This window comes from Mixophyes fleayi, chromosome 2, assembly GCF_038048845.1.
Source record: "Mixophyes fleayi isolate aMixFle1 chromosome 2, aMixFle1.hap1, whole genome shotgun sequence".
Classification (NCBI taxonomy): Eukaryota; Metazoa; Chordata; class Amphibia; order Anura; family Limnodynastidae; genus Mixophyes; species Mixophyes fleayi.
The window spans coordinates 176,259,864-176,268,108 of NC_134403.1; positions in this window are offsets into that span (position 1 = coordinate 176,259,864).

Here is an 8,245-nt window from a genome sequence, read left to right on the forward strand (position 1 = left end):
TTTTTTAATTACAACAAAATTTGCCAAACCAATCCTGCAGTATAAGCCCATTGGTACTGCAATATTACCAAGTTCACACATTCAGCAGTAAAAGTCCAGTGGTACTGCTGCAATATTACAAAGTTCACACATTCTGCAGTATCAGTCCAGTGGTGCTGTGTGCTGTGCTCTGTCAATTTTGAGTTCAGTGGTGCTGCTGGATCCTGTGTGCTGTGTCCTGTTCAGTCCAGTGGTCCTGTGTCCTGTGCTCTGTGCTTCTAAGGGCATAGTTATTTCCCCAATATTCCCAAGTGTTTAAAAATTTTTAAAAAAAGTTAATTAAAAAAATATTCAAAAAACTAATTTAATTTTTTTTTAATTACAACAAAATTTGCCAAACCAATCCTGCAATATAAGCCCATTGGTACTGCAATATTAACAAGTTCACACATTCAGCAGTAAAAGTCCAGTGGTACTGCTGCAATATTACAAAGTTCACACATTCTGCAGTATCAGTCCAGTGGTGCTGTGTGCTGTGCTCTGTCAATTTTGAGTTCAGTGGTGCTGCTGGGTCCTGTGTGCTGTGTCCTGTTCAGTCCAGTGGTCCTGTGTCCTGTGCTCTGTGCTTCTAAGGGCATAGTTATTTCCCCAATATTCCCAAGTGTTTAAAAAATTTTAAAAAAAGTTAATTAAAAAAAATACAAAAAAATAATTTTTAAAAAATTTAATTACAACAAAATTTGCAAAACCAATCCAGCAGTATAAGCCCATTGGTACTGCAATATTACCAAGTTCACACATTCTGCAGTATCTTGTGCTACATATAATGGAGAACAAAAATTTGGAGGATAAAGTAGGGAAAGATCAAGACCCACTTCCTCCTAATGCTGAAGCTGCTGCCACTAGTCATGACATAGACGATGAAATGCCATCAATGTCGTCTTCCAAGCCCGATGCCCAATCTCCTAGTACAGGGCATGTAAATTCTCAAAAAAAAAGGAAAAAGAGAAACTTAAAATCATCTGAGGAGAAACGTAAAGTTGGCAATATGCCATTTACGACACGTAGTGGCAAGGAACGGCTTAGGCCCTGGCCCATGTTCATGACTAGTGGTCCATCTTCACCCAAGGATCTTAGCCCTCCTTCTCTTCCCCCCCCCTACAAAAAATTGAAGAGAGTTATGCTGTCAGCAACAAAACAGCAAACAACTCTGCCTTCTAAAGAGAAATTATCACAAATCCCCAAGGCGAGTCCAAGGGTGTTGGTGGTTGTCAAGCCTGACCTTCCCATCACTGTACGGGAAGAGGTGGCTCGGGAGGCGGCTATTGATGATGTAGCTGGCGCTGTGGAGGAACTTGATGATGAGGATGGTGATGTGGTTATTGTAAATGAGGCACCAGGGGGGGAAACAGCTGATGTCCATGGGATGAAAAATCCCATCGTCATGCCTGGTCAGAAGACCAAAAAATGCACCTCTTCGGTCTGGAGTTATTTTTATCCAAATCCGGACAACCAATGTATGGCCATATGTAGCTTATGTAAAGCTCAAATAAGCAGGGGTAAGGATCTTACCCACCTAGGGACATCCTCCCTTATACGTCACCTGAATAACCTTCATAGTTCAGTGGTTAGTTCAGGAACTGGGGCTAGGACCCTCATCGGTACAGGGACACCTAAATCCCGTGGTCCAGTTGGATACACACCAGCAACACCCTACTCGTCAACTTCCTCCACGATCTCCATCAGATTCAGTCCTGCAGCCCAAATCAGCAGCCAGACTGAGTCCTCTCCAATACAGGATTCATCCGAGGAATCCTGCAGCAGTACGCCTACTACTGCCACTGCTGCTGTTGCTGCTGTTAGTCGGTCATCTTCCCAGAGGGGAAGTCGTAAGACAGCTAAGTCTTTCACAAAACAATTGACCGTCCAACAGTCCTTTGCCATGACCACAAAATACGATAGTAGTCACCCTATTGCAAAGCGTATAACTGCGGCTGTAACTGCAATGTTGGTGTTAGACGTGCGCCCGGTGTCCGCCATCAGTGGAGTGGGATTTAGAGGGTTGATGGAGGTATTGTGTCCCCGGTACCAAATCCCGTCGAGATTCCACTTCACTAGGCAGGCGATACCAAAAATGTACAGAGAAGTACGATCAAGTGTCCTCAGTGCTCTGAAAAATGCGGTTGTACCCACTGTCCACTTAACCACGGACATGTGGACAAGTGGTTCTGGGCAAACGAAGGACTATATGACTGTGACAGCCCACTGGGTAGATGCATCGCCTTCCACAGCAACAGCAACAGCTGCATCAGTAGCAGCATCTACTATCATATATTGTGGTGACCCACTCCTCTACGCAGTCCAGGTACATTTTTTGGTGCGATTAAGACCAGTTGATGGTTTTCTTATTATATTGTGGTGACCCACTCCTCTAAGCAGTCCAGATACATTTATTGGTGCGATTCATACAAGTTCAGGGTTTTTAATTTATATTGTGGTGACCACTCCTCTACGCAATCCAGATACATTTATTGGTGCGAATCATACAAGTTCAGGGTTTTTAAATTATATTGTGGTGACCACTCCTCTACGCAGTCCAGGTACATTTTTTGGTGCGATTAAGACCAGTTGATGGTTTTCTTATTATATTGTGGTGACCCACTCCTCTACGCAGTCCAGATACATTTATTGGTGCGATTCATACAAGTTCAGGGTTTTTAATTTATATTGTGGTGACCACTCCTCTACGCAGTCCAGATACATTTATTGGTGCGAATCATACAAGTTCAGGGTTTTTAAATTATATTGTGGTGACCACTCCTCTATGCAGTCCAGATACATTTATTGGTGCGAATCATACAAGTTCAGGGTTTTTAAATTATATTGTGGTGACCACTCCTCTACGCAGTCCAGGTACATTTTTTGGTGCGATTAAGACCAGTTGATGGTTTTCTTATTATATTGTGGGGACCACTCCACTACGCAGTCCAGAAAGATACCTCGTTGCAACGTTTTGGACTAATAACTATATTGTGAGGTGTTCAGAATACACTGTAAATTAGTGGAAATGCTTGTTAATGATTGTTATTGAGGTTAATAATAGCGTAGGGGTGAAAATAAGCCCAAAAACTTGATTTTTGAACTTTTTATGCTTTTTTCAAAAAAAATCCGAATCCAAAACTTTAAATCCGAACCAAAACCTTTCGGCAGGTGTTTTGCGAAACAAATCCGAACCCAAAACATCACCAAAATCCGAATCCAAAACACAAAACACGAGACACCAAAAGTCACCGGTGCACATCCCTACTTATCATCATCATCATCATAATTTATTTATTTATTTATATAACAACACTAATTCCACAGCACTGTACAGAGAACGCAGTCACATCAGTCCCTGCTCCAATAGAGCTTACAGTCTAAATTCCATAACACATACAGACAGACTAGGGTCAATTTGATAGCAGCCAATTAACCTACTGGTATGTTTTTGGATTGTGGGAGGAAAGCTTATCATTATCCTTTTCATTCTCGATATCAATGTCAACAATAATAATCATTGCATCTCTCTCATCAGGGGCAAGCCTTGATTATGAACAGTAAATTTAGTTAAGGTCTGTTGCCACTATAATGAGAACATGTCCCTCTCCTTTGAAGCTTATGAAATTCAATCAAATTTTGAACTGATTTGGAATATTCAAGCACTTCTAAGTCTACTCAGTCCCTGCAATGGACAAACAGTGATAAAGACAATTTTCTTGACTGCTCTTCTCGTTGGTCTGCCATTGCAAACTTTTGCATAAAAGTGCCTAATTTTTTTGACATGTGCCTACATATGAGTGCACCCTTTGCACAACTATCTGCAGAGTACAAGGGACACAGGAATGAGCATGGTGGAAAAAGTTTTGATTTCTGTTACTTTTGGACCATACCATTAATTACCTCAAACATTTCCATTTGTTCTAAAATATTGCTTATTGAAGCATCATGATTTCTTAAGTGAAGGGACACATTAACGTATTTATTTCAAATTCATATTTGTACTTATTTGTTTGTACTTTTTCTACTGCATGCATTCACGTGGTCTGGAATGCTCTTATCATGGATACTTCCCAAATGAAGGTGTAGCCATGCACCCATCTATACACTACGTGCCCACATTGGTTCATTTGTGCAAAAATTTGTGCAAAAATAGTTGTTCTGCATTCTTGCAAATTAAGCTGACCTTTGAAGTGTCCTGGGCCGGATTAACCATAGGGCTAACTGGGCTACAGCCCAGGGGCCTATGGCATCCAGGGGGCCCTTGAAAATGCTCAGCAGCAGTATTGACTGCGGTCCTTCCCCGGCGTGCTGTAGTCTCCTTACTGAGATCTCGTGAGTCTCACTCTCGCAAGATCTCCTCAGTAAAGAGCTTACAGCGCGCCGGGGAAGGAGGTAAGTGCCGGGTGGGTGCGGGCAGCTCGGATCACGGGGGGGGGGCCTCATGGGGGAATGGAGGCCCCCTTAGCCCAGGGGCCTCCATTCCCTTAATCCGGCCCTGGAAGTGTCCTTAAACCTGATAACTGATATCCAGTAATGGTTCTATAGGATGTGTAGTCCGCAAACCCCCCACCCCACTCATGCACGCTCACAATACACAACTGTCTCAAGATAGTACTTCCAGCATTCCAGTTATGTAGGAGCCTGGAAACAACCCAGGCCTAGATGTCCTTCCCATCTCAACTTGCACAAAAGTGCAGGCACCAGTGCAAGTCTTCCCCAGTATATGTGACAAGGAGAGAATCATAGGCAGGAAACCCTGATACAGGCGAACTCAGAATGCTGCACCCTTGGGTGGTTATCAGATTAGACCATACATTAAGTTGGCTCTGTCAAGCAAAAAAGCTTATATATTCTTAAAATTCAATATATTGCCTACAGTGACATTCAGTATGTTTTTTGAAGTGTAGTCTTACACATGTCAATAACATACATGTGAAAAAATACAAACTACTGCCCTTGGAGAAATAAAAGTGCTTTGGGACACCCATGGATCATGCTCACTCCCAAACAGGAGCTGTAGTAGAAATGTGTTTTTGTGGAGTGTTAAAAAAATAGAATCCCCAATGTTAACTTTTCAGATTGATTTGTACCATACAAAAAGCCTCTTGAGTCAACATTTTAACTGTGACTTCTCCTGTTGGGCAGCAGCCGCAGTAATGAAACACTCCAAATAAAATGCCGAGATAATATTAGCTGAGGAATTGCACAGTACACGTGCAAAAAGCTATTCATTATGTTTCATTGAATGCTGGAAGTAGAAGTGATTTATGTACTGTAGCTTCAGAATCATTTCAACATGTCATATTTGTTTTCAATAGTCAAGGTCAGTATGCTATAAAGAACGATTTTACCTAGGTGCGTTTTTCTTTATTAGTAGGTCTTTTAATATATTGCTAGTTCTGTTAAGGACAATTTATTTACACAACTTAAAATGGATTCATGGAAAATAATAACAATATGAAAATACTTAAATGTTGTTAAGAGAAGCACTGAAACTACTTCCGCTCAAGTTCCGTGCTCTTTTTAAACCGCAACTATCATGTAAGCTGCATTCTAATTTTAATCAGGCCCATAATCTTATGTAGAAAACAGTGGTGGTTTTGCCCTCCAGCAGTTTGAGTGGTGTAGTGCAGTAGTTTTTCTAAATACATAACAACAAACGGTCTTAATGGGCATTAATTAATTTCACAACGGAAGCACCTCGGGAGCAGTCCAGTTAATTTCTCTGGGGGCAATTCAATTAAATGTGAAGTGACGCAGAAGCCTTCTGCAATCTGTTCCAGAGTGCACTTCTGGGACCTGATTCATTAAGGATCTTAACTTGAGAAACTTCTTATTTCAGTCTTCTGGACAAAACCATGTTACAATGCAAGGGGTGCAAATTAGTATTCTGTTTTGCACATAAGTTAAATACTGACTGTTTTTTCATGTAGCACACAAATACTTGATAGCTTATTTGTACACTGAAATTTAAAGTTGATATTTGTGTACTACATGAAAAAACAGGCAGTATTTAGCTTATGTGCAAAACAGAATACTAATTTGCACCCCTTGCATTGTAACATGGTTTTGTCCAGGAGACTGAAATAAGAAGTTTCTCAAGTTAAGATCTTTATTGAATCAGGCACCTGGTTACTATGTACTGCAGTGTTTGCTTATTTTTGCTCACAAAAATAACCAAAATTTTCAGGTTGATCGAGTGAAGTTCCAGTGAAACTTCGCTATTAATTGAATCTCCACGCTATGTGTTTTTTCATATTTTCATAGCATTAGGTCAAATCAAGAAAAAAGAAATATTGTGGTAAAGTAGAGTAGTGTTATATTATTTGCTCTTGAAGCATCCATTCACCAGCTACTGTCTATAATACAGTGTAGTACAATATTACAGTATATTTAATGCCTGAGTGCACTGTTATATTATGCGTATAACACATTTTCCATACCTAGTGTATCTGATAAGTAAATGACATTAAGCAGAATTGAACCAGAAAAGCAATGGTTCCATTCTGCCTAATGCATCATATGCAAATATTCTGCATATGATGCATCTTTATGCTGGACGCATCTATAGGTCATCAACTACAATATAGTAAATCTAAGTATATAATGTTACCATGTGTATGATGCATCTTTGCACCGGAAACACAGTACAATGTACTACAATATTACAGTGTTATCTACCTGAGTTCAGAATACTCTTTATATAATTTTCTATTTATGCATGTATTCTGACATACATGTTTTGTTGTTCTGGAACAAGAATTTGCTGCATTCTAATCAAGAAGGTGTTAAATAAATTTAAATATATTTAATATTAATATTCATATATAATTTTTGATTTGAATCAACTTTATTCTTTAATATAAAATAAGAATAATTATACATTTTTAAGTAGCACTAAAGTAGTTTTAAAGGACTATGGATGTTTATTTGTTTGTTTGTGTGATAATGTAATTTCCAGTACTGGGTTAAATATTCAATGAAGGAAGTGAACCTGTGTATCATATTAAATTGATCATTTCTTGTGAAGGAGGAACCCCTCGTCCCCATTACACGTCCCCTACAATAATGTCCTTATATACTACCAGACTGTTCGTGGATAATACCACACATGCAGAGCTCCATTGTGTGTGCTGACTTAAGTGAGGACATAACATTGGAGATAGCCGGCCAGGTGTGACTATGTCCCATACACAATAGAGTTAGCCAGCCAGGTGTGAAGGCATCATCTTGCCTGTCCGACTACCAGAGAATCCATATATTTTATTGACTAAATGAAACCCCACACCCACATTAGGAAAACCAAGCCCACACGGTTTTCATTGTGACAATGTTTCCATTTCAGACCACTGATAGAAAACCCTAGGCCACTTGTTTTTGTCCCCCCCCCCATGCTTTAAGTTGGCAACCCTCATCTGTTTTAGTTTGAAGTGTAATTATTTACACTTGAATTCTTTGTAAGTAGTTTGAGGCTCCTATGGGGTCAGACCTATTATTTTCCAACTAATACATGCAATAACAAATAGGAAATTGCATTTATCCAGAACTCTGCAATTGTTGCTCTGTTAGAACTGGCCATGTCTCCTGTGTATCCCTGTTTTCTTAATTCCAATGCAACTTAGCTAAACCTGTATTTTGGCCACAACCTGTGTTTATTTGCAGCACAAATATAAATATCACTTTGATACTGGGTCAGGGGTCCGGGTTGCAAATGGTGCCATCTTAAACCACACCTCTCTGCTCTGTTGTACAGTTTGTTTATATTAGATAGATGGACACAGGTGCGTTACCTGCAGCCAAAGAATCTTAAATCTTCTTGTAAAATGTAGGTGTCTTACCAATTTTTGATCTCTGTGACAACACACTTACCTGTTCACAACTTAATATCCTCCGCTTCATGGAGAGAGTTTTGCTGTCACAATAGACAGATGCATGCAAAAAGATTCCACTGTAGTGAAATTAGTGGGTGCACAGCATGAACTGAGACAAAATCCTGACTACACAGGCCAGTCCCCTAAAATCAGAACAGTTAGCAGACTGTGCTGCTCATCTACTTCTGCTCTTGCTACCTTGACCATATGTTGCAGCTGGTGTCTTAAGCCTTTACTGCTTGTCTGGAATGTAATGGCCCTATTTGGAAAAGAGATAGGTAATAAACCCCTCCTGAAAAAAAAATCAAACATTGAGTGAACATTCTAAATTCTCTCCTGCCAACCAGCTATGA